Source organism: Callithrix jacchus, chromosome 19 (assembly GCF_049354715.1).
Source record: "Callithrix jacchus isolate 240 chromosome 19, calJac240_pri, whole genome shotgun sequence".
NCBI lineage: Eukaryota > Metazoa > Chordata > Mammalia > Primates > Cebidae > Callithrix > Callithrix jacchus.
The window spans coordinates 31,132,026-31,158,542 of NC_133520.1; the positions used below are offsets into that span (position 1 = coordinate 31,132,026).

The following is a 26,517-nucleotide window of genomic DNA, read 5'->3' on the forward strand; positions in this document are numbered from 1 at the left end:
TTTGTAGGGACATGGATGATCCTGGAAAGCATCATTCTTACCAAACTGACACAAGAACAGGAAATCAAACACCGAATGTTCTCACTTATAGGTGGGTGTTGAACAATGAGAACCATGAACACAGGGAGGGGAGCATCACACACTGGGGTATGTGGGGGAGAACTAAGGGAGGGACAGCATGAGGTGGGGAGTTGGGGAGGAATAACATGGGGAGAAATAACAGATATAGGTGATGGGGAGGAAGGCAGCAAACCACATTGCCACGTATGTACCTATGCAACAATATTGCATGTTCTTCACATGTACCCCAAAACCTAAAACGCTATTTTATATATACGTATAAATGTATATAAAAAGTTCCCTTTCCACCTCTTTCAATCAAACAAAAAATAATAATAAAGAAAGAAAGAAAAAAAGAAAAATTGGGGTTATTAATCAGTTGGTAAGGAGTAATGGTCTTGTTCACAAACTTCGGGTTCTTTTTTGCAGGCTAGAAATCACTCCAGTTAGTAAAATAATAACAGTAACGACAACAGCCAAAAGGGAAGAGTATTTAAAATGCAGGAGGTGCTGGTCTAGGCACGTTCGTGGGTAACATTATTTAGCCTTGAGAATCATCTTAGGAGTACCTCCTCATATGATTCCTATCTGATAGGTGGAAAAACTGAGGCACAGAGACCTATGTCGCCTGTCCGGATTCAAAGTGGTGTTAAGTTGTGGCACAGGTGTCACCTGACATTGTCTTGTGCACTATGCCTATCTAATTATTATTTTTATTTTTGAGACGGAGTTTCCTTCTCGTTGTCCATGCTGGAGTGCAATCTCAGCTCACTGCAAACTCCGCTTCCCAGGTTGAAGCAATTCTCCTGCCTCAGCCTCCTGAGTAGCTGGGATTACAGGCACGCACCGCCATGCTTGGCTAATTTTGTATTTTTAGTAGAGATGGAGTTTCTGCATGTTGGTCAGACTGGTCTTGAACTCCTGACCTCAGGTGATCCATTCACCGCAGCTGCCCAAAGTGCTGAGATTACAGGCATGGGCCACTACACCGCGTTTTGTTTTTTTTTTTGTTTTGATTTTTGAGATGGAGTCTGCCTCTGTCTTCCAGGCTGGAATGCAGTGAAATGATCTCGGCTCACTACAACCTCCACCTCCCGGGTTCAAGCAATTTTCCTGCCTCAGCTTCCTGAGCAGCTGAGACTGTAGGCACGTGCCACCATGCTGGGCTAATTTTTGTAGTTTTAGTGGAGTCAGGGTTTCACCATGTTGGCCAGGCTGGCCTTGAACTTCTGACCTCAGGTGATTCACCCACCTCAGCCTCTCAAAGTGCTGGAATCACAGGCATGAGCCACCTCAGCTGGCCACTATGGCTATCTCATTGTATTTCTGAAAAAAGAGTGAAAAGAAATAATTGTATTTCCATCCTCATAGTAACTCCATGAAGGAGATAATATCATTTACCTTTTACAAATGTGAAAACAAAAGCTCCAGGTTTTTTTTCCTGAGACAGTGTCTCACTTTGAAACCCAAGCTTGAGTGCAGTGGCATGATCTTGGCTCACTGCAGTCTTGATCTCCAGGACTCAAGTGATCCTCCCACTTTAGCTTCCCGATTAGCTGGGACTACAGGGGGACACTGCCACACCTGGAAAGTTTTTTGAAATTTTTTGTAGAGATGGGGACTTGCCATGTTGCCCAGGCTGCTCTTAAACACCTGGGCTCAAGCAATCCTCCCACATCGACCTCCCAAAGTGCTGGGATTACAGGTGTGGTCACTCCAGCTTTTTTTTTTTTTCCCCAAGTCCACATTAAGTTGTTAGTGACTGAGTCAAAAGAGTCCCGGAGTCTGCTGATTCCTACTTCACTGTTTTTCCAGCTAGACTGTAGCCACTGTAATTTCTGGAAATTGTCTAACAGTGGACTGAGATGAATTATTTGGGTGTGCAGCACAGAGGAACATCTCTTACGAGACTGAACCCTGATGTTCTGATGGGGCCAGCATGTATTCTGGGAAAGGTTCCATACCTCCCATCCATGCCCAGTGAATAAGAATTAGGTACAAGGCGTAATGGCTTATGCCTGGAATCCCAGCTCTTTGGGACACTGAGGTGGGTAGATTACTAGGTCAGTTCAAGACAAGCCTGGCCAATATGGTGAAACCCCATCCCTACTAAAAACACAAAAATTAGCTGGGAGTGGTGGCACGCGCCTGTAATTCCAGCTAGTCAGGAGGATGAGGCAGCAGAATTGCTTGAACCCAGGAGGCAGAGATTGCAGCAAGCTATATTGTGCCACTGCACTCCAGCCTGGGTGACAAAATGACACTCAGTCTAAAAAAAGAAAGTGCTGGGCATTGACCAGGTATAGGGCGGTGGCACAAATCTGTTATCCCAGCACTTTGGGAGGCTGTGGCAGGCAGATTACCTGAGGTCAGGAGTTCCAGACCAGCCTGGACAACATGGTGAAACCCCATTTCTACTAAAATACAAAAATTAGTCAGGCCTAGTGGTGGGTGCCTCTAATCCCAGTTACTCATGAGACTGAGCAGGAGAATCGCTTGAGTATAGGAGACAGAGTGAGACTCTGTCTCAAAAAAAAAAAAAAAAATTTTACCCTGGGATGCGAGGCTGGTTCAACATACAGAATTCTATAAATGTAATTCACCACATAAACAGAACAAAAGACAAAAACCACATGATTATCTCCGTAGATTCAGAGAAGGCAAAATGCTCAATAAACTAGGTATTGACAGAACGGATCTCAAAATAATAAAAGCTATTATGACAAACCTACAGCCAGTATCATGATGAATGAGCAAAAATTGGAAGCATTCCCTTCAAAATCTGGCACTAGACAAGGATGCCCTCTCTCACCACTCCTATTCAATATAGTATTGAAAGTTCTAGCCAGAGAAATCAGGCAAGAAAAAGAAATAAAGTGTATTCAATTAAGAAAGGGGGAAGTCAAATTATCTGTATTTGCAAACGACATGGTTGTATATTTAGAAGATCCCATCGTCTCAGTCTAAAATCTTTTTAAACTGATAAGCAAGTTCAGCAAAGTCTCAGGATAAAAAATAAATGTGCAGAAATCACAAGCATTCCTATACACCAATAACAGACTTAAAGAGAGCCACTTCAAGAACGAACTGCCATTCACAATTGCTACCAAGAAAATACCTAGGAATACAACTAACAGGGACCTCTTCAAGGGGATCTACAAACCACTGCTCAACGAAATAAGAGAGGAAACAAACAGATGGAGAAACATTCCATGCTCAGGGTTAGGAAAAATAAATATTGTGAAAATGGCCGTACTGCCCAAAGTAATCTATAGATTCAACGATATCCCCATCAAGCTACCAATGGCCTTCTTCACAGAACTAGAAAAAAACAACTCAAACTTCATATGGAACCAAAAAAGAGCCCACATAGCCAAGTCAAATCTAGGCAAAAAGAACAAAGCTGGAGGCATTACACTGCCTGACTTCAAACTACACTACAAGGCTACAGTAATCAAAACAGCACAGTACTGGTACCAAAACAGAGATTATAGACCAATGGAACAGAACAGAGGCCTCGGAGGCAATGCCACACATCTACAACAGTCTGATTTTTTGACAAACCTCACAAAAACAAGCAATGGAAAAAGGATTCCCTGTTTAATGAATGGTGTTGAAAATACTGGCTAGTCCTGTGCAGAAAGCAGAAACTTAGACTGATTCCTGACACCTTACACTGAAATTAACTCCAGATGGATTAAGGACTTGAACATAAGACCTAACACCATAAAAACCCTAGAAGAAAACCTAGCCAAAACCATTCAGGACATAGGCATAGGCAAGGACTTCATGACTAAAACACCAAAAGCATTGGCAACAAAGGCCAAAATAAACAAATTGAACCTAAATAAATGCCAGAGCTTCTGCACAGAAAAAGGAACAATCATTAGAGTGAACTGGCAACCAACATAATGGAAAAATTTTTTGCAATCTACCCATCTGACAAAGGGCTAATAACCAGAATCTACAGAGAAGTAAAATAGATTTACAAGAAAAAAAACAAACAAGTCCATTGAAAAATGGGTGAAGGATATGAACAGGCACTTTACAAAAGAAGATATAGATGAGGCCAACAAACATGAAAAAATCCTCATCATCACTGGTCATTAGAGAAATGCAAATCAAAACTACACTGAGATACCATCTCATGCCAGCTTTTACACTGTTGGTGGGAGTGTAAATTAGTTCAACCATTGTGGAAGACAGTGTGGTGATTCCTCAAGGACCTAGAAATAGAAATTCCATTTGACCCAGCAATCCCATTACTGGGTATACATCCAAAGGATTAAAAATCCTTCTATTATAAGGACACATGCACACGAATGTTCATTGCAGCACCATTTACAATAGATAAGACTTGGAACCAACCCAAATGCCCATCATGGTAGAATGGACAGGGAAAATGTGGCACATATACACCATGGAATACTATGCAGCCATAGAAAATGATGAGTTTGTGTTTTTTGTATGGACATAGATGAACCTGAAAACCATCATTCTCAGCAAAATGACACAGGAACAGGAAATCAAACACCGAATGTTCTCACTCATAGGCAGGTGTTGAACAATGAGAACACATCAGCACAGGCAGTGGAGCTTCACACTCTGGAGTCTGTTGGGGGGGGAACTAGGGGAGAGACAGCAGGGTGTGTGGAGTTAAGAGGGATAACAGTGGGAGAAATGTCAGATATAGGTCTTGGGGAGGAAGGTAGCAAATCACATTGCCATGTATGTACCTATGCAACAATCTTGCATGTTCTTTACATGTACCCCAAAACCTAAAATGCAATTACACACACACACACACACACACACACACATAAATGTATATGCAAAGTCCCCTTTCCACCTCTTTTTCCCAAACCAAAAAAAAAAAAAAAAAAGAAGAAGAAAGAGAAAGAAAAAGAAAATTAGGGTTATTAATCAGTTGGTAAGGAATAATGGTCTTGTTCTCAAACTTTGGATTCTTTTTTTGCAGGCTAGAAATCACTCCAGTTAGTAAAATAAAAAGTTACAGCAGCCAAAAAAGAACGGTATTTAAAACGCAGGAGGGGCTGGTCTAGGCACGTTCGTGGGTAACATTATTTAGCCTTGAGGATCATCTTAGGAGAGCATCCTTATATGATTCCTAGCTGACAGGTGGAAAAACTGAGGCACAGAGACCTACATCATCTGTCGGACTCAAAGTAGTGTTAAGTTGTGGCACAGATGTCACCTGACATTGTCTTGTGCACTATGGTTATCTATTATTATTTTTGAGACGGAGATTTCTTCTCGTTGTCCATGCTGGAGTACAATCTCGGCTCACTGCAACCTCTGCTTCCCAGGTTGAAGCAATTCTCCTGCCTCAGCTTCCCAAGTAGCTGGGATTACAGGCATGCACCACCATGCTTGGCTAATCTTTTTTTTTTTTTTTTTTTAGTAGTAGAGATGGGGTTTCTGCATGTTGTTCAGGCTGGTCTTGAACTCCTGACCTCAGGTGATCCATTCACCTCGGCCTTTCAAAGTGCTGATATTACAGACATGAGCCACCACACCAGGTTTTGTTTTTTTTGTTTGTTTATTTTTTGAGATGGAGTCTTGCTCTGTCTTTCAGGCCTGAGTACAGTGGGATGATCTCGGCTCACTACAACACCACCACCTCCCGGGTTCAAGCAATTTTCCTGCCTCAGCTTCTTGAATAGGTGAGATTGTAGGCACATGCCACCATGCTGGGCTAATTTTTGTAGTTTTAGTGGAGTCAGGGTTTCACCATGTTGGCCAGGCTGGTCTTGAACTCCTGACCTCAGGTGATCCACCCGCCTCAGCCTCCCAAGGTGCTGAGATTACAGGCATGAGCCACCTTACCTGGCCACTATGGCTATCTCATTGTATTTCTAAAAGGAAAGAGAAAAGAAATAATTGTATTTCCATCCTCTTAGTAACTCCATGAAGGAGATAATATCATCTACTTTTTACAAATGGGAAAACAAAAGCTCCAGGTTTGTTTTTTTTTTCTCAGACAGTGTCTCACTTTGAAGCCCAAGTTTGAGTGCAGTGCATGATCTTGGCTCACTGCAGGCCTGACCTCCGGGACTCAAGTGATTCTTTCACTTTAGCCTCCCAAGTAGCTGGGACTACAGGGGGACACTGCCACACCTGGAAAATCTTTTAAAATTTTTTTGTAGAGTAGGGTTTTTTTTATGTTGCCCAGGCTGCTCTCAAACACCTGGGCTGAAGCAATCCTCCCCCATCGACCTCCCAAAGTGCTGGGATTAAAGGCATGGTCGCTTTAGCTTTTTTTTTTTCCCAAGGCCACATTAAGTTGTTAGTGGCTGAGTCAAAAGAGTCCTGGGGTCTGCTGACTCCTACTTCAGTGTTTTTCCAGCTAGACTGTAGCCACTGTAATTCCTGGTAATTGTCTAACAGTGGACTGAGATGAATTATTTGGGTGTGCAGCACAAAAAGAGGAAATCTTCTAGGAGACTGAACCCTGATATTCTGATGGGGCCAGTATGTATTCTGGGGAAAGGTTCCATAGCTCCCATCCATGACCAGTGAATAGGAATTAGGTACCAGGCATGGTGGCTCACCCCTGGAATCCCAGCACTTCGGGAGGCTGAGGTGGGTGAATCACTAGGTCAGTTCAAGACCAGCCTGGCCAATATGACAAAACCCCATCTCTACTAAAAACACAAAAATTACCTGGGCATGGTGGCAGGTGCCTGTCATTCCAACTAGTCAGGAGGCTGAGGCAGCCGAATCGCTTGAACCCAGGAGACGGAGATTGCAGCGAGCTGAGATTTTGCCACTGCACTCCAGCCTGGGTGACAAAACAACACTAAGTCTGAAAAAAGAAAATGCTGGGCATTGGCCAGGTGTGGTATGGTGGCACACATCTGTAATCCTAGCACTTGGGGAGGCTGTGGCAAGCAGATCACTTGAGGTCAGGAGTTCCAGACCAGCCTGACCAACATGGTGAAAGCCCGTCTCTACTAAAAATATGAAAATTAGCTGGATGTGGTAGCAGGTGCCTATAATTTCACCTACTCAGAGTGCTGAGGCAGGAGAATTGCATTAACCTGGAAGGCGGAGTCTGCAATGAGCTGAGATCATGCCACTGTACTCCAGGCTGGGTGACAAGAGTGGGACTTCATCTCAAAATAGAAAAAAACGTTGGGTGTGGTGGTGTGTGGTCTCAGCTACTCAGGAGGCTGAGGTGTGTGGATTGCTTGAGCCCAGGAATTTGAGGCTTCAGTGAGCTATGTTGGAGTCACTGCACTTGAGTCTGGGTGACAAAATGAGACCTCTATTTCTAAAAAACTAATCTAAAAAATTAACAAAATAAGAGAGACAAAAGGATAGTATTGATCACCAATAAGAGATCAATCACATCACCCACTGAATCTTGCCAACATGATCAAACTCTAATCTCATGGGGTGAGCATGAATCCAGCTGCAAATATGCCACAAGTACAAAAGACAGAGAATGGGTTCATTCACCAGGGAAATCCAGACTTTGAGAAATGCTACAGGCCCAACAATGTGGACTCTTCCAAAATCCATAGAAAGGTAAAGGGATAGGCCAGGCAAGGTGGCTCAGGCCTGTAATTCCAGCACATTGGGAGGCCAAGGTGGGCAGATCACAATGTCAGGAGTTTGAGACCAGCCTGACCAACATGGAGAAACACCATCTCTACCAAAAATACAAAAATTAGCCAGGTGTGGTAGCACATGCCTGTAATTCCAGCTATTCAGGAGGCTGAAGCAGGAGAATCACTTGAACCCAGGAGTTAGAGGTTGCAGTGGGCTGAGATTGTGCCACTGCACTCTGGACTGAGTAACAGAGCAAGACTGTTTTGGGAAAAAAAAAAAAAAAAAGGAAAAGGGATAGAGAAGAAACTTGTAGACTGTGTATTTTTTTAAATTTTAGTTTTTGGCCTGGAATTGTTGTTCACACCTGTGATCCCAATCTTTGCACTTTGAGAGACTGAGGTGGGCAGATCACCTGAGGTCAGGAGTTTGAGGACAGCCAGGCCAACGTGGTGAAACCCCAGCTCTATTAAAAGTACAAAAATTAGCTGGGCATGGTCCCATGTGCCTGTAATCTGAGCTACTTGGGAGGATGAGGCAGAAGAATGGCTTGAACCCAGGAGGCAAAGGTGGCAATGAGCTGAGATCACACCACTGCACTGCAGCCTGGGTGGAGTTTAAAAAAAAAACAAACTAGGTTTGGTAGAGACGGGAGCTTCTCTGTCTTATCCAGGTTGGTCTCAAACCTCTGAACTGAAATGATCCTATCACATCAGCACTACAGGTGTGAGCACTCACCCAGCCAACACAACTTGGAGATTGAAAGAGAATTAAAAGACATAACAATGCTGGGGAGCAGTTATGGGCTGGAGATGCATACAAGGGCGGCTCTACTCTAAAGAAACAGAAAGAGGCCAGGTGTGGTATCTCACACCTGTAACACCAAACACTTTGGGAGGCCGAGAAGAGAGAATCGCTTGTGCCCATGAGTTTGGGACCAGCCTGGCAACATAGTAAGACCCTGTCTCTACTGAAAAAAAAAAAATAGTTTTTTTTTTTAATTAGCCGGGAATGGTGGTGCACACCTATAGTCCTGGCTACTCAGGAGGCTGAGGGGAGATGATCACCTGAGCCCAAGAGGTCAAGGCTGCAGTGAGCCATGGTCACACCACTGCCCTCCAGCCTAAATGACTGAGCAAAAACCTGCCTCCAAGAAAAGAGAGGAGCAGAAAGAAGCAATTACTGTGAACGTCAGGGTTGGGGAATACTTCTAGAGAGAAGGGAGGGGCTGGCATTGTGCCCATCTCAGCCCCTTCTGAAAGTAGAGTCTAGTGGGGAAGACAGCAACACGAGTGGAGATTCAGGCTGCAGCACCAGGGAGTTCCCTTCCACCGTCCCGCCTCCTTGCCCTCTACTTTGGGGAACAGGAGCATGATTTTCTTTCTTCTTTGCCTTTTTAACTAGAGTTTCTGATGGGAGAATTCATATACAGGATGTATAGCATCAACACGAACCGCCAGCTGGAATTGACGACTGTTGATGCCCCAGTCAGGCACATCCCTGATTCCTCTGCTAAGTCCATCTGGATGTTGCTGCTGTCCAGGATTCTCAGCCACATGCTTGGTGCTCACTCCCAGATTCTGGAAATTTCCTGAAATCTCCCCCAAAAGGAGAGACACTCACTCACAATTATGCATACAATTTGTCTCTATGTGTCTTTTGTTTTCCCCCTGAGACAGAGTCACTCTGCTGATCAGACTGTAGTCCAATGGTGTGATCTCAGCTCACTGCAACCTCCACCTCCCAGGCTCAAGCAGTTCTCCTGCCTCAGGCTCCCAAGTAGCTGGAGTAGCAGGCACCTGGAACCATGCCTGGCTACTTTTGTATTTTTAGTGGAGACTGGGTTTTACCATATTGGTCAGGCTGGTCTTGAACTCCTGGTCTCAAGTGATCCGCTTACCTAGGCCTCCTAATATGCTGGAATTACAGGCATGAGCCACCATGCCCAGCCATTTCTGTGTCACCCCCTAGGCCAGCCTCTGCATGTTTGGGCTTGATGAGGCTATGACTGTCCAGCTGGCTGCCTGTCCTCTTTAGTCTCTGTGTCTCGATTCGTCTCAGCTGCCCCTAAATTCATTTTCTTTTTTCTTTCTTTTTTGAGATGGAGTTTTGCTCTGTCACCCAGGCTGGAGTGCAGTGGCTTTATCTCGGCTCATTGCAACCTCTGCCTCCCATGTTCGAGCAATTTTCCTGCTTCAACCTCCCAAGTAGGTGGGATTACAGACACGTGTCACCATGCCTGGCTAATTTTTGTATTTTTAGTAAGATGGGGTATTATCCTGTTGGTCAGGCTGGTCTCAAACCCCTGACCTCAGGTGATCCACCCACCTCGACCTCCCAAAGTGCTGGGATTACAGGCATAACCCACAGTGCCCGGCCTCAGTTTTTCAATTCAGACTGAGTGGGATTCTCTTGCTAGCAGCTAAGAGCTCTGACCCCTACGGCCTCCCACCCAGCGGGAAGTGTTAGATGTTTCTGGATCTAAAATCCAAGCGTCTAAGCCTACTAGTAGTTGCAAGTGCAGATGGTCACACAATTTTTTGACTTTACAATGGCATAAAAATCGTCACATTCAGTAAAAAATGTGCTTCCAGTACCTATACAAACTTTGTTTTTCACTGTTAGTATAGTATTCAAGAAATTGCATGAGGGCCAGGTGCAGTGCCTCATGTCCTTAATCCCAGTACTTCAGGAGGCTGAGGTGGGAGGATCGCTGAAACCCAGGAGTTTGAGACCAGCCTGGGAACATAGTGACACCCTCTCTCTATACACAAGATAAAAATTAGCCACGTGCAATTGTGTGCACCTGTAGTCTCATCCACTTGGGAGGCCGAGGCAGGAGGGATCACCTGAGCCCAGGAGATTGAGGCTGCAGTGAGCTATAATCATACCACTGCACTCCAGCCTGGGTAACAGAGTAGAACCTCATCTCTTAAAAAATAAAAAATTTAGGCCGAGCATGGTGGCTTACGCCTGTAATCCCAGCACTTTGGGAGGCTGAGGTGGGTGGATCACGACGAGGTCAGAAGTTTAAGACCAGCATGAGAAACACGGTGAAACCCCCTCTCTACTAAAAATATAAAAATTAGCTGGGTTTGGTGGTATGTGCCTGTAATCTCAACTTTGGGGACTGAGGTAGAAGGGTTGCTTAGAACCTGGGAGGCAGAACTAGCAGTGAGTTGAGATTGTGCCATTGTACTCTAGCCTGGGAGACAGAGCAAGACTCGGTCTCAAGATAAACAAGTAAATAAAAATTTAAAAGTAGGTAAACTACTGCTTCATGAGAACAGCATTTCTGTTTGAGATGATGAGAAAGTTTAGAAACAGATGGTGGCACTGGTTCCACAATATTGTGAATCTACCAAATGCCACTGAATTGTACACTTAAGCATGGGTACATTTATCCAAGTTTATCATCTATTTCTACAAACATTCACGAAGGCTGGACCCCTGAGATGTCAAAGTCATGATCCAAGGTGGGGAAGGGTGAGTGGGTTTTGTTCTCCTCTTGGTACTGCTCGGTTTGTTTTCAACCTAAAGTCGGCTGGGCTAACCTCCAATGCTTTGTAGGGTGAATGTATTACATGCATTTGCGGGCGGGGCATGGTGGCTCACACATGTAATCCCTGCACTTTGGGAGGCTGAGGTGGGCAGACTGCCTAAGCTCAGGAGTTCAAGACCAGCCTGGATAACATGGTGAAACCCTGTCTCTACTAAAAATACAAAAATTAGCTGGGTGTGGTAGGGTGCTTGTAGTCCCAGCTACCTAGTAGGCTGAGGTAGGAGAATCACTCAAACCCAGGAGACAGAGGTTGCAGGCAGTGAGCCAAGAGGGGATCACTGTACTGCAGCCCGGGCAACAGAGGCAGACTCCACCTCCAAAAATAAAAATAAATAGGCCAGGTACGGTGACTCACACCTGTAATCCCAGCACTTTAGGAGACTGATTTAGGCAGTTACCTAAGGTCGAGTGCTCTTGACCAGCCTGGCCAACATGGTGAAACCCAATCTCTACTAAAAATACATAATTTACCCAGTGCTCATGCCTGTAATGCCAGCCACTCTGGAGGCTGAGGCAGGAGATTCACTGGAACCTGATAAGCAGAGGTTGCAGTGAGCCAAGATTGCACCACTTCACTCCAGCCTGGATGACAGTGTGAGACTGTCAAAAAATAAAAATATGCATTTTAAACTTAGTATATTTTCACTTTGTTCTGTTTTTTTTTTTTTTTTTGATAGAGACAGGATCTCTCTGTGTTGCCCAGGCTGGTCTTGAACTCCAGGGATCAAGCAATCTTCCCACATTGACCTCCCAAAGTGCTGGGATTACAGATGTGGGCTACTGCACTTGGCTGCTATTACCAATTTATGATAGATTTACGGGGACATGACCCCATCATGAGTCAAGGAGCATCTGTAATCTTGCTGAAAATAGCGGTGGCTTGTGTGAGAATATGGAAGAGTGTCACAAAACACAAGGGGCCAGGGCCTGCAGGGGAACACCACAGGCTGCCTCTGGCTCAAACCCAGGGCTCCCTCCTCTGTCTTCTGCTGCGGGACAGACCACAGGCTCACAGCTCTGCAAATCCACACTGTCTGCACTGCAGGGCTTCGAATCCACAGCTGGGGGTTGTGGGTGATGTTAGAGCAGGAGCAGGGCAGGGGGCACACATCAGGGGTTGCACCTGCAGCCACACTGGCAGAGCAAGTTTGTTTTTTCTTTTTTTGTGTGTGAAACTGAGGTTCGCTCTTGTTGCCTAGGCTGGAGTACAATAACATGATCTTGGCTCACCAAAACCTCAGCATCCCATATTCAAGGAATTCTCCTCCATCACCCTCCTGAGTATCCGGGATTACAGGCATGCACTAGCATGCCTGGCTAATTTTGTATTTTTAGGAGAGACGGGGTTTCATCATGTTGGCCAGCTGGTCTCAAACTTCTGACCTCATATGGTCCACCAGCCTCAGCCTCCCAAACTGCTGGAATTACAGGTGTTAGCCATTGCACCTGGCCCTAGTTGCCCTGTCCTGCCTGCTGGCTCTGTACAGCCTCAGCTTCTTTTACCCCAATCCCTAGCTGACAGAGAGCAACCCCCACTCCCTGGGGTTCTAGGCCATCTTCTATGAGAGCGGTTACAAGTTACATGGGAACACCAAGTACAATCTGGTGAGCTATATCCCCACCAAACCTCGATGCACGTCCCCTGAGGGCCCCCTCTTTCTTCTTCCCTTACCAGCATAAAGAGCTGAGAAATTTCCAGAAAACACAGCCCCTAGTCCTGCCCCGTGGTGGGGAGATGATCAGGCAGCCATCACCTACACACCTGACTTCATTAAAGTGTCAACACGGGTCAGGCGCAGTGTGCGTTTGTAATCCCAGCACTTTGAGAGGCTGAGGCAGGTGGATCACAAGGTCAGGAGTTTGAGACCCACCTGACCAACATGGAGAAAACCCGTCTTTACTAAAAATACAAAAATTAGCAGGCCGTTTTTGCATGTGCCTGTAATTCCAGCTACTCAGTAGGCTGAGGTAGGAGAATCACTTGGACCCGGGAGGCAGAGGTTGCAGTGAGCTCAGATTGTACCACTGCACTCCAGCCTGGGTGATTGAGGAAGATCCCATTTCAATCAATCAATCAATCAAGTATCACACAGGAGATTCCCACATGGCATGACAGGGAGGAGCCTAACCCAGCCTGGGGCACGGCTGGAGGTCTGAGTTAGCTGAGTAAACTGAGGCATAAGGATTTAGTGTGGGCAATTTCCACAGGGCAGGGGCCTTACCAGCTGCAAGTCAGCAACAGCAAACTTCTTTGACCAGGCTCATCACATCTAGATGAGTGAGGAAAACAATCACTCCTCACTGTGTGCCCCCAGAACTCTGGGACCAAGGGAGTGGGAGACGTTATATTGGGGCCATTGTTTCTGTGAGCTCCCAGAAGCCTTTCAAGGTGGTGAGATTAGAACGGAGCAGGACTTGGCTGAGCGCCGTGGCTCACGCCTGGAATCCCAGCACTTTGGGAGGCCGAGGTGGGTGGATCGCCTAGGGTCAAAAGTTGGAGACCAGCCTGGCCAACATGGTAAAACCCCAGCTCTACTAAAAATGCAAAAATTAACCAGGTGTGGTAGCACTCACCTGTAGTCCCAGCTACTCAGGCGGATGAGGCAGGAATATCTCTTAAACCTGGGAGGCGGAGGTTGCAGTGAGCCAAGATTGCATCACTGCATTCCAGGCCTGGGTGACAGAGCAAGGCTCCATCTCAAAAAAAAAAAAAAAAAAAAGTCGGGGCAGGGGACAGAGTGGGGCTAAGCGTCTTCCAGGTTTACCTCTCCTCCAACACCCCAACTCTCCCACAGTCCTGAGTCAGGGGATGCCCATGGTGTTCCACAGGAGCACTTGGGATTTCCTCTACTGACCCCACAGGATATTTACCTAAAACAGAAGCAGCACTGAGGCAGCAGCAACCCAACTTCACTTTCAGGTATGCTGTCTCCTGAACAGAGATGGGGACGGGGCTCCGTCGGGGAGTCTTAGCAGGAGCAGAGAGAAGCAGGGCTGAGATTATAACCCCAGCTGAAGAACAGTAAAACAGCATGATTAAAACACTTTACAAGAGCCAGGTGAGGTGGCTCACAGCTGTAATCCCAGCACTCTGGAATGCTGAGGTGGACGGATCACCTGAGGCCAGGAGTTCGAGAACACCCTGGCCGACATTGTGAAACCCTGTCTCTACTAAAAATAAAAAAATGAGCCAGGTGTGGTGGCAGGTGCCTGTAATCTCAGCTACTCAGGAGGCCAAGGCATGATAATGGCTTGAACCTGAGATGAGAAGGTTGCAGTGAGGCCAGTTCATGCCACTGCACTCCAGCCTGGGTGACACAGTGAGACTCCATCTCAACAACAACAACAAAACACTTTACAAACGGTGGTCCCTCAAAACACTTACACACAGCATTAAGATTTGCTCTAACAAAGCCACTGCCATCCTTTCCTCCACTCCAAAAGAACTGAAAGCAGGAACTCTGAGAGGTATTTGCACACCTGTGCTCAAAGCAGCATGATTTATAACAGCCAAAAGGCAAAAATCAACTGACAGGTCCACCATCAGATGAAAAGATAAACAGAGTGTGATCCATCTGCACAGCAGAAGATGACTCAGACTTAAGAAGGAAGGGAGGCCGAATGAGATGGCTCAGGCCTGTAATCCCAACACTCTAGGAGGTCATGGTAGGTAGGTGGAGACTCTGTCTCAAAAAATAAATACATACAAATAAAGAGAAATAACAAAGGAAGTGAGAATACATCGTGAGTGACTCTAATAAGTAAGAACTGAACGCGTTCTCAGCTGCTGATAGCATTACTACCAACCAGTTCAGTTTTGTTCCTTTTCCCGGCTGGGAAGACCTGCGCTTGTCCCCAGGGCTCACCTTTCTGTACACCAGGCCAGTGATAGCAGACAACAGCCTTATCCGCAGCGCCTTGAGCCGGTACGTGTTCTGCTGCTTAAACAGTGTCTGCAGGCAGGCCGAGAGGAACATCAGCACCGCGAGGAGGTAGCCCCTCCAGGCTGGAGACTTGGGATCACAAACTCCAGAAAAAGGCTTGCAGGAAAAGGATAAAGAAGGTACAGCTGGTGAGAGTAGGTGCCCATGTGTGTTGCCTCTGCGCAATCCAGGCCAGCTGTGGAGAATCAGTCGGCGTGGCTGCCTTTTTTGCAATCATGATCTCAGTTATTTTCCCCACTGTCCATGCTTCTTTGCAATCTTACTGCACCTCCTCAACATCAAGAGATGGTGTTTTTCTCCCCCCTTTGTTATAGGCTAAATTTTGTCCTCACAAAAGTTGTACCTTGAAGCTCCAACCCCTGGTACCTCTGGATGTGACTGTGTTTGGAAACAGGGCCTTTAAAGAGGCAATAAAGTTAAAATGAGGTCACTAGGCTGGGCCCTCACCCAGTCTGGAGTCCTGATAAGAGGAGAAAATGTAGACACACAGGGAGACACCATGGTGGACACAGAGGAAAGACCATATGAGGACACAGGGAGGAGGTGGCCAACTGCACAGCAAAGGCAGAGGCCTCAGATGGAACCAACCTGCAGATACCTGATCCGGAACTTCCAGCCACCAGAATCATGAGGAAAACACATTTCTGTCATTGAAGCTACTCATTCTGTGATGCTCTGTTATGGCCGCTGAGCAGACACCACTTGAATCTGGGCTGGCCACAAAACCACCTCTGACCAACAGAGTAGAGTGGAGATAAAGCTATGCCAGCTGTGAGCCTCAGGAGAAAATGTGGCTTTTGGCCTGTTGCTTAGAACCCTCCCACACAGCCATGTGAACAAGTCTGAGCTAGCTTTTTGGATGATGGGAACCCACATGGAACAGAAAGCCATCCCAGCTTCAGACACAACTGCAGGCACACGAGAAAACCCAGCCAAGAAAAGAAGAAAAACCCAGCTGAGCCCAGTTCACGTTACTGACCCACATTACCATAAACTAAATAAAGAAATGCTTATAACTTTAAGCTACTCACTTTTGGGGTATTTTACAATAAAAGCTAATTTATACAGTCAGGTAAGATCTTCCTTATTTGCCCTTGTGGGGGACACTTTCTCGTTAATCATTTCCTTTTTTCAGTATCCTTCTCACCCACCTTCCAGTGTCCTGAGCACCAGATCTATAGGCAGAGGCATGAGAGCTGAAGCCCCCTGACCCTGGAGGGATGCCATTAAGAGACCACCAGCCTTAGCAGAGCTCCTGAAGTCTGGACTCACCTAAGCAGCTTGGGGACAGTGAACCTGAAGACATCACTGATGAAGAAGCTGTGGGTCCGTCCCATGAGGAAGATAGAATGGAACACCTGCCAGATGGCCCTCAGCAGGAAGCCCCACTGCCTCCATTTTGCCATAGGAATGGCTCAGTCTCTGGAGCCTCCATGCCACTGCCTCCTTTCCTTTTAAACACCATTGCCTTGGTGTGCCTTAGAGGAAGGGAGAGGCTGGCTCTGGGTCCCATTTGATACTCTCAGCCACCAGCAGCAGGGCCAGGCATTAAAAGCTTGTTTTCCTAACAATGGGCATGGGTGGGTGTGGATCCAGGCTGGCTCCCTCACCTGTGCCTCCGTATCACCCTGAGTACCCATCTAAGAGGCAATCACAGGCGTTGTGGGGGAAGGGCAAAAGGGCAGCCCTGAGGACTTTTAGATGGCCATGGGAAAGCACACACGGTGAGCACCTACTGTGTGCCAGACACTCCCAGTCATCCTAAGACCCCCAGAAAGCCAAATGTTGTTCCCATTTTACAGATGAGAAAACTGAAGCTCAGAGAAGCCAACTTGTCCAAGGGCACACAGCTGGGAAGTAGAAGCTGGGATTCAATTCCGTCTCTCTGCCTTCAGAGCCCATGCACTTTTTTTCTTTTCTTTTCTTTTCTTTTTTTGAGATGACGTCTCACTCTGTCACCCAGGCTGCAGTGCAGTGGTGAGATCTCGGCTTACTGCAATCTCTGCTTCCTGGATTCAAGTGATTCTCCCACCTCAGCCTCCTGAGTAGCTGGGATTACAGGCAAATGCCATCACACCCAGCTAATTTTTGTAGGTTTAGGAGATGGGGTTTCACCATGTGGGCCAGGCTTGTTTTGAACTCCTACCTCAGGTGATCCACCGGCCTCAGCCTTCCAAAGTGCTAAAATTACAGGCCTGAGCCACTGCACCCAGCCTCCCATGTATTTTTCAATCTATCATGTTGTCAACCTGGAGGAAGAACAGCACCCCCTCTTTCACACGCACCACCAGCCAGCCCTTAGGTTGTTCTGAAACTATGGAGAATCACAGCTGATGTGCATGGGGCCTGGTGCTCTGGCTCTGGGTGAGAGCACAGACAGAGGCTCAGGCTGCCTCAAACTCATAAGATTCCCAGCCTTTGGCCATAAATAAGCACAGAGAAGAGCTAAAGTGAGGCAGGGAAGGGAGGTGGTAAGGGGAGGCCCAAGGGCCCCTACAGGAGAGGTCAGAAGCCCTGGGCAATAATGGAGTGGCTGGGGCTATGCAGCTGCTGACAGCTGGTCGCTGTGTGCTCTAAGGTAGGTAGACTGTTCCCCTCTCTGTGAGAGGATGAGTGTGGTCCCCCCTCTGAGTCCCTTGTGTGCCTCCAACAATCTGTAAGGTTATCAGTAATTGCTTGCTTGCTTGCTCTTTTGAGACAAAGTTTCACTCTTTTTGCCCAGGCTGTAGTACAGTGGCATGATCTCAGTTCACTGCAACCTCCATTTCCCAGGGTCCAGCGATTCTCCTGCCTCAGCCTCCCAAGTAGCTGAGACACACCCCCATGCCCGACTAATTTTTGTATTTTTAGTAGTGATGGGGTTTCACCACCTTGGCCAGGCTGGTCTTAAACTCCTGACCTCAGGTGGTCCACTTGCCTCAGACTCCCAAAGTGCTGGGATTATGGGTGTGAGCCCCCATGCCTGGCCACTTATCAGTAATTTCAATCCCCATTACAAATCTCTGACCCGGGGCCATGTGCAGACATCAGCTATTTACATGAAGGAGCTTACTGACTTCCCTGGATCCCCTTGCCAGGTGAGTATTATTAGACTTTCCATTTTACAAAAGAGGAAGGAAGCTGAGGCTCTGAGAGTTGGCGATAGCAGCCAGAGTCACACAGCAAGGGCAGAGCAGGAATTGCAGCCTAGATCTTGACTTATAGTTCCTAGAGTGTTTCTTGCGCACTAAGGACCCCAACCCAACAATAATAATAATAATAAAAGCAGCATAACAAAAATCCCCTTGTGAACTCAGGTGGTAAGACCCTTCCAGGCCATGGTCTTTGTCCCTCATTGCTGGCCTGATCTGGTGTTTGGTTTGGCATCTATTAAGAATTGTGGCTCAGCTCTGTTACTGAGTGGGCATGGCCTGCTGCTCACAGGTATTTTAGCATTTTCATTTCAAAGCCAAGAAGATGCCCGTTTATGCAGAGAGCATCCCTGACCACCCTTCCTGTCTGACCCCACCACTTCATTCATTGCCTTCACAGCCTTACCCATGACACCAACCCTCTCTTTGTCTCCTTAGAACCCCAGGTGGGTAGACTTTGCCTGAGTTTTTTACCAAGATGTCCCTGGTATCGAGTCCAGCTCATGCACAGAGTAGGAGCTCAATAAATACTTGTCAAACGAATGGGAAAAGCAGACTGAGTAATATGTGTAAAAGGGCCTAACAAGAGTGCCCAGCACCTACTGTTATAAATATTTATAGAAGGAAGGTTGGAGCCTGGCTGGGTGGACAGAACTTGGTTTTGGAGCCAGGAGACTATGGTTCCAGTGCCTACTCTGTCTCCTCTCCTCTAAGCCTTAGTGTTTCAATCTGTAAAATGGAGTTAGAGAAGAGTTGAATGGGAAGTTTACTTTCTGGCTGGATATTTTACTCAGTTCAGTTCTAGCTGTTTGCCCAAAGAGTCATTGTGTTCAGCCTGCAGGCTCCATAGCTGGCATTTTCCTCTTCTGGAGGTCTTACCTCTAATCAAGGAAGAGGTCCAGATTGCTGTCTAATGTCTGGTCTCTGGACTGAAGGCCATTTAGTGCAGGACTTATAAATGACCGTGGGGAAAGGCAGGGGTATGCATGAGTTGCATGGGCAAGGTGTGAGTTGGGGTATACAAAAGGGAGTGGTGAGGGCCGGGTGCAGTGACTCACACCTGAAATCCCAGCACTTTGGGAGGCTGAGGTGGGCAAATAACCTTAAGTCAGGAATTCAAGACCAGCCTCATAACCTGAGCAACATGGAGAAACACAGCCTCTAATTAAAAATACAAAAATTAGCTAGATCTGGTGGTGAGTGCTTGTGGTCCCCGCTACTTGGGAGGCTAAGAAAGGAGAATCATTTGAACCTGGGATGTGGAGCTTGCAATGAGCTAAGATGGTGCCACTGCACTCCACCCAGGGTGACAGAAGCAGAGAAAAAGGGAGGGAGGGAGGGAAAAAGGGAAGCAAGGAAGGAGTGGGGAGAAAGAGTGGAAGAAAGAAAAAAGAAAAAGAAAGAGAGAAAGAGAAACAAAGGAAAAGAGAAAGAGAGAAAGACAGGAAGAAAGATAAGAGAAAGAAAGGAAGAGAGAAAAGAGGAAGGAAGGAAGGAAAAAAGGGAGGGAAGGAAGACAGAGAAAAGAAAAAGATATATGCATGCATATGCTCATTGCAGCATGATTCCCAATAGCAAAGTCATGAAACCAACTTAAATGCCCATCGATGGTAGACTGATAATGAAAATGTGGTACATATACACCATGGCATATTATGGAGCCATAAAACAGAATGTCCTTTGCAGCAGCATGGATGAAGGTAAAAGCCATTATCTTACATAAACTAACAGAGAAACAGAAAACAACATACTACATGTTCTCTCAGGTAGAAGCTCAACATTGAGTACACATAGACACAACAGACACTGTGACATATTTGAGGATGGTCAGGACTGAAAAACTACCTATGAGGTACAGTGCCTATCACATAAGTGACTAAATAATCTGTACATAAATCCCCAGTGACACTTATATAATAAACCTGCACAGATACCTCTGAAGCTAAAAGTTTAAAATAAAAAACTGATAAACTAAATCAAAAGAAAGCATAAGGAAAGGAAAATGTGAGATAAAAACAGAAAAACAGTAGATACAATAAATACTTTGGTACCTTAAAAAAAGGAAATAGACAAATTAGTAAGAAGGGAAATAAGCATAAAAGCAAAAAAGGACAAGAAAAAAATTATAAGATATCTCTAATTATAAGGGACTATTTTGCACAACTCTGTGCAAATACATTTGAAATCTGTATTTATTACTATCCAATACAACTTCTAAATCATAAAAATGACCTACATCGGCTCTGTTCAATATGTAGCCACTAGTTACTTGTGTTGAGTGAATACTTGTACACTTAAATTTGGCTCGTGTGACTGAGAAAATAAATTTTTTCTAATTATTAATTTAATTTCTAATTATAATTTCATTATAATTAATTTAAATTTGAATGGTCTCATGCAGCTAGTGGCTATTGTATCAGAAAGCATAGAAGAAGATGAAATTTTCTTTAGACAGCATTATTTACCAAAGTTAAATCCAAAGAGTATTTATTTTAAAAAGAAAAAGCTTAAAGAGACCAACTCTATAAAAGAAATAAAGTTATTAAAGAATCTCATCCTCTTCCTCTGACATACACACACACACACACACACACACACACACACACAGTTGTTACAAGGAAAAGAAAAGCTCTTCTTTATAACACAGAACAGGACTTTGGCAAACTACTACTCATGGACCAAATCCTGCTGCAGACCCTTTTCCTGCAGTCTATGAGCTAATAATATTTACACAGCTAAAGAAGAAATAGAATATGTAACGAAGACCATATGTGGCCCACGAAGCCTAAAATACTTAGAATGTGGCTCTACACTGGAAAAATCTACTGGCCCCTGAGCTAGAAAATTGTCTGAATTTTAAAATCACTGTTTTGCAAATACCACCAAGGTAATATGAGATTCTGGCATGAAATCACTCCTAACACTATACACTAACATATTGTTAGGAAAAGGACATTCATATATCTCTATTATCCATCAAATGTTTATTAAGTACAGAATTTAAATCGAAGAGATGAAACTTAGCTTCACAAATATTAAGATAAAGTGACATTATAAACTTCCTGATGCAATGCAATGGGAAACATAGTATTTGCGTAAACATTTTGTCTAATCCAGAAGAACAGTTAGATGAATCCAGTTTGAGAAACATTCTATGAGACAATTAGTCTGGACTCTTCAAAAATGTCAAGGTTGTAAAAGATAAAGGAAAAGGGTGGAGGGGAAGCAACATTCTAGACTGATGAAAATAAGAAACATGACCAAAAAAATCCAATATAAGATCCCTGACTAATATAAAGAATCTTTGAGAGCAAGTGGAGACATTTAAATTTAGACCGTATACTACATAATATTAATTATCAGTAGCCAATGTCTTGTGATTGTTATTGTAGTAATATAAAAGAATGTGCTAATTTGTGGAAAAATCCCTTAAGTATTTTTGCATAATCTTGATGTCTGCAATTTGCTTTCAAGCAGTTCAGAGCTCCCCAAAATGTGAGTGTGTGCATGTATATGTACGTGTGTGTAAGAGAGAGAAAATGAGTGTATTTGTGAAGAGGAAAAGGGGCATTGAGACATAAAAAGCCAATCCCAGAAAATATTAATTTGTGAATCTAAATAAAGGGCACATGTGTCCTTACAGTACTTCTTTTTCAACTTTTCTGTTTGAAGTTAAAAGTTGGAAGAATTTTTTTAAAGGCACTTGTTTATTCAGGGTGAACATGATCTTCAAATTTCTTTGCTAGATGTTGGTTTCCTGTAGTTGTTAATAGTTTTTTGCCACCTGAGAAAATAAACTTAGCTCTGAAAGAAAAACCGTCTGTGTAGCCATAAAGCCAAACAATTGCTTCACAGAATAGGAGAAGTATAAAATTTATTGCAAGAAATATTGTTATAAGCTGTTATTCTCCTAATACAGTACAACCAACTAATAACTTGTAATGTTAGTCAGCATCTACTAATAAGGAGAGACCAACAGGCAGTATTTATACACAATTACACTGAGACCAAATCCTTATAGCCTGAAAAACAATATGGCAAACATTATGAGAAGGTACAGGAGGTGTTTTTTCATAATTTACAGGACAAGAAATCACACTATCTTCTTCTACTAGATGATTAACTATTCTGGGAAACATATATTTGGGTTTATAGTTATGATAGACAAGGATACAAGGTGCATAAGCAACCCTGTCATCTTTCATTATTACAATCTTGCCAATGTGGAGTGAAGAAAAAAATGACACAAGTAGATAGGGGCATTGGCCTAAGAGGAAGAAGAACGAAGTTATGGCTTCAGCTCTGCTTCCAAATAGACCCAATAGTTTTTGGTAAATTACTTCCTTTTTCTGAGCTTTAGTTTCCTTATCTGTCAAATGTGGCAGCTGAACTGAATTAAGATTGTTGGATCTGCAAGATCAAGGGCCGTTTATTCTGCAAGGACTGAGAGACAAGATGGCAATTTAGAACAATTTCATAAGAAATAAAACTTGAATGTGAAGTGAATATGATTCATTAGAATTCAACAGGACACAGGGAGAGGAGACCAAGAGATAGCTAACAATTAGCATCGGCTTCAGGGACTCACTCCCTTCTAAGACCTAGGGACTGCACTCAGTGGGGAGAGACACTTCACCAGAGGCCCAGAACGTTTTGGATGAAGAATGGCCACAAGAGGAAGAATGGAAATTAAACTGGGCCAAGAAGATTTCCACTGACTCCTTGTGTGATACGACTTTTCTTTCCAAACCCACCAAAATCTTAATATTTTTGCTGGATTATACTTTTTTAATGAATTCTAGAAAGAAGTAATATTTGGAAATCAGGTAGCAGCAGAAATTGAAAAGTCCCCCAGAACTAGGAGAGAAAACTCTGAGGAAGTAAATCCAGAAATACCTCAAAACTAAGAAATTGGGGTGTATAGAGCAACCCTTCATTAAACTCCATCTTAGAAAAAGTCTGCATTTTATATTTCATATGGGACTTTGTATCTTGTGTAATGGGGGGGCTTCTAGGCCCCTGCTCTAGCACTTAGCTCTGTTTATTTTGATTGAGTGGCATGTGTTCTGACTGATCTGTAAGTTTCTTGAGTAGCTGGCATCTGGTTCTGATTTATCTTGTCCATAATATACTCTGCTAAATAATTTTGCTATCACTCTTGAATAAAGGAACTTTCACCCATATCATCTGAGGAGGAATTGAATGAAATGAAGTATGAGGTTAAGAGAGCAGAGTTAGGAAGGATATTTTAATTATTTTAAAATGCAGTAGGACTTAGTGACATGTTCAAAATAAACCATAGATTTAGATCTAGAGCAGAATTAATTTCAATATGAACATGAACCTTCTAAAGGTTAAACCTTATCAAAGTTCAAGGAGTGAGCAGGTGTAATGCTTACTCTGAGTCTGCTAAGACAGCTCTTAAGGAAAGGGAGACTTCAAGTTAGTACTAGCCGCTTGCTCTGTCAGTTGTTTTCAATGAATCTGTTTTCTTACTCCGTTCTTCTGCTGTTTCCTTCGTCTTTCATTGCATTATAAAGAAGGAGCTGGGAAAGAAGAAAATTGCAACTGAAATGAGGGAATTAAAGATGACTGGGAAAAAAAAGAAAAGAAAAAGAAAAAAGCTCTAGCGGGAAGCTCCACCCAGGCCAGCAATCTGTGAACCGGGCAGGGGGAGGAAGCAGAGCAAGCAAAATGTATCACCTGCAGCCAAGTAGGTCAGGAGGCGGAGGCGGGGGGGAAGAAAAAAAAATGGAAAAAGCTCAGCGGCAAAGAAAGGTCAAAGCAGCGTTCAAGCGAACAGACTCAGCCCAAGGCCGGCAACTGGGGCCCAGGCTCGGTAGTGAGTAGCAAAAGGAGAACACGAGCAGAACGCAGCAAGCAGCAGCTGTGTGGGGCCAGGTCCAAAAATCTGCGTGCTGCTCTCCAAAGCTGTTCCACAGCAAAAGTTTGTGTGTTCTTTGTAAACAAGTAACATCCAAAACTGTAATCCTCTGCTAAGGTTTAAGCCTTGATACTAAAGGGATAAAATTTCATACAGAAGTTATTACTAGTAACTTTACAGGGCAAATGCAAATTGTAATGTCATTTTCCAATACTTGCAGTGCTAAAACTAAAAAGCGGATGGCACAACTCTTAATTTTACCTTACATCAAATTAGGTCAAAGTAAAGATAAAAGAATTGGAGGATTTGGAAGTACAAATAAGCCCGGCAGAGCTGCATACTGGGCATATCAAATTACAAATAAACACCCAGCATGTAAAGTCACTATTCATAGAAAAAAAAATGTAAAGGTTTAGTTAATACTAGCACAAATGTCTCAATTACTTCTGTTCAGCACTGACCCTCTTCTTGGCCTGTCTAAAATGCTCACTCTAATATAGCCAGAGTGGGGCAGGCTCAGAAGTTTGTCAAAGCAGTCTTATCTTACCATGTAAAGGGACAGCCTGGACCTATTCAGTCTACTGTGACTCAGATTCCTATTAACTTGTAGGAAGAAACTTATTACAGCAGTGGGAACCAAAGTCTTAACACCTCAGCAATCGGATAGCTCCCCAAATCACCAAATAAAGGAGGACATGGGCTGTGTGCCTGGAACGGGAAGAGAAAAAATGTACAGGGTCTAAAAGAATCTTTAGAAGTTAAGGGACAAAGTTCTCAACATGGTTAGAATATCATTTTTAATGACAGCCATTGTTAAACCTCCAAAACCAATAGCTTGAAATGGTTAAGTAATAAACCAATTTTGATAGAACAATGGCCACTTACAAAAACTGGAGATTTTTAAAAATGTAGTTGGTAAACAATTAGAAAAAGAACATATAGGTCTCACATTTTCAGCTTAAAACTCTCCTATTTTTATAATAAAAAAAAATCTAAAAAACAAAAAATGTTAACAGGTCTTAGAGCAATTAATGCAGCTATACTACTTTCACCCACTATGATTCAAAAAAATTGTCTACTATTATTGATTTGAAGAACTGTTTTTTTGTTTTGTTTTGTTTTACAATTTCTTTGGCAGAAAAGAACTTAAGCAATTTGCCTTCACTTTTCCTTTTATACTAATCAAAAACCTGCCAAAAAGTATTATTGAAAAGTGCTTCCCAAGGGGTGTTAAACAGTCCCACGATGTGTCAAACTTACGTGGACAAAGCTAATGAGCCCACCAGAACAAAGTGTCCTCAGTGTTCTATCACTTCTTACAGAACATTCTCTGTGCTGCGCCAGATAGAGAACTACTTATACAATGCTATCACCATTAGAAAAAAGAAGTCCATGCCATGTACTGGGTTAATAGTAGCTCCAGATAAAATTCAGACTACAACTCCTTATTTGGATTTGCACGCATTAATTACAAAAAAATACCACTATACCACCTCAAAAGGTATCCATCAGAAGAGACCATTTAAAAACTCTAAATAATTTCCAGAAGTTACTTTATAATATCAATGTGATATTATATACTTCACATAAATACTTCAGCCATTACAGCTTATGCTATGAGTAATTTGTTTTCTATTCTTTGAGAAGATTCCAGTCTGCATAGTCCTCAAGAGTTAACCTAAAAAGCTAAAATGGAATTGCAAGTAATTGAAGAAAAAAATTCATCAGGCTCAAGTAAGTAAAATTAATGGTAACAAGCCTTTAACATTATTAATTTTTTCCATTTACTCTCTTACAGTCTCTTAATAATAATCTCTTAGGAGTTGTTATTCAAAATCAGGACTTAGTGGAGAGGCTGCTTTAACTTCATAATAGCACTCACACTCTTACTCTAGATTTGGACCAAATTGCAACTTTGATTGGAATGGGGAGGTCTCAAATTGTAAAATGCATGGATTAAATACCATAAGAATAATAGTGCCTTACTTGTAACAAGACTTACAAAAATTCAAAGTCAGCAAGCCTATATTCATAGTGTAACGTGGCAAGCCTATTTGCCAAGTTTTGTGGGCACTTTAGATAATTATTATCCAAATAACAAAAAATTTTCAATTGTTAAAATTAACCGATTGGATTTTACCAAAAATTACTAAGTCAAATCCCATTGAAAATGCAGAAAATGTTTTTACAGATAAAATCTCTTAACAATAAAGCTTCTTATTCAGGATCTAAAAGCAAAGTTATTCAAACTCCTTATACACAATTGGGCCTGGCAGAGGAGCCAGGAAATGGTATAGCCAGAATGTACAACTGGACTTTTGAATCTAGGCCACACATATGCAGACTAACAAGTGATGGTGCAAC

General features: G+C 43.7%; 1 long non-coding RNA gene across 3 annotated transcripts in view; it reads right to left on the reverse strand.

Moving 5' to 3' along the window:
* Positions 1-13,179: 13,179 nt before the first annotated feature.
* The window catches only part of LOC118149494 (uncharacterized), a 36,471-nt gene continuing 23,133 nt past the window's right edge, over positions 13,180-26,517 (reverse strand). For all 3 annotated transcript variants that reach the window (XR_013529841.1, XR_013529840.1, XR_013529839.1), the window contains 2 exons: positions 23,669-23,815; positions 13,180-15,234 (listed from right to left, as the gene is read on the reverse strand). This is a non-coding gene — a long non-coding RNA (uncharacterized LOC118149494). The remainder of the gene's footprint in view (positions 15,235-23,668; positions 23,816-26,517) is intronic.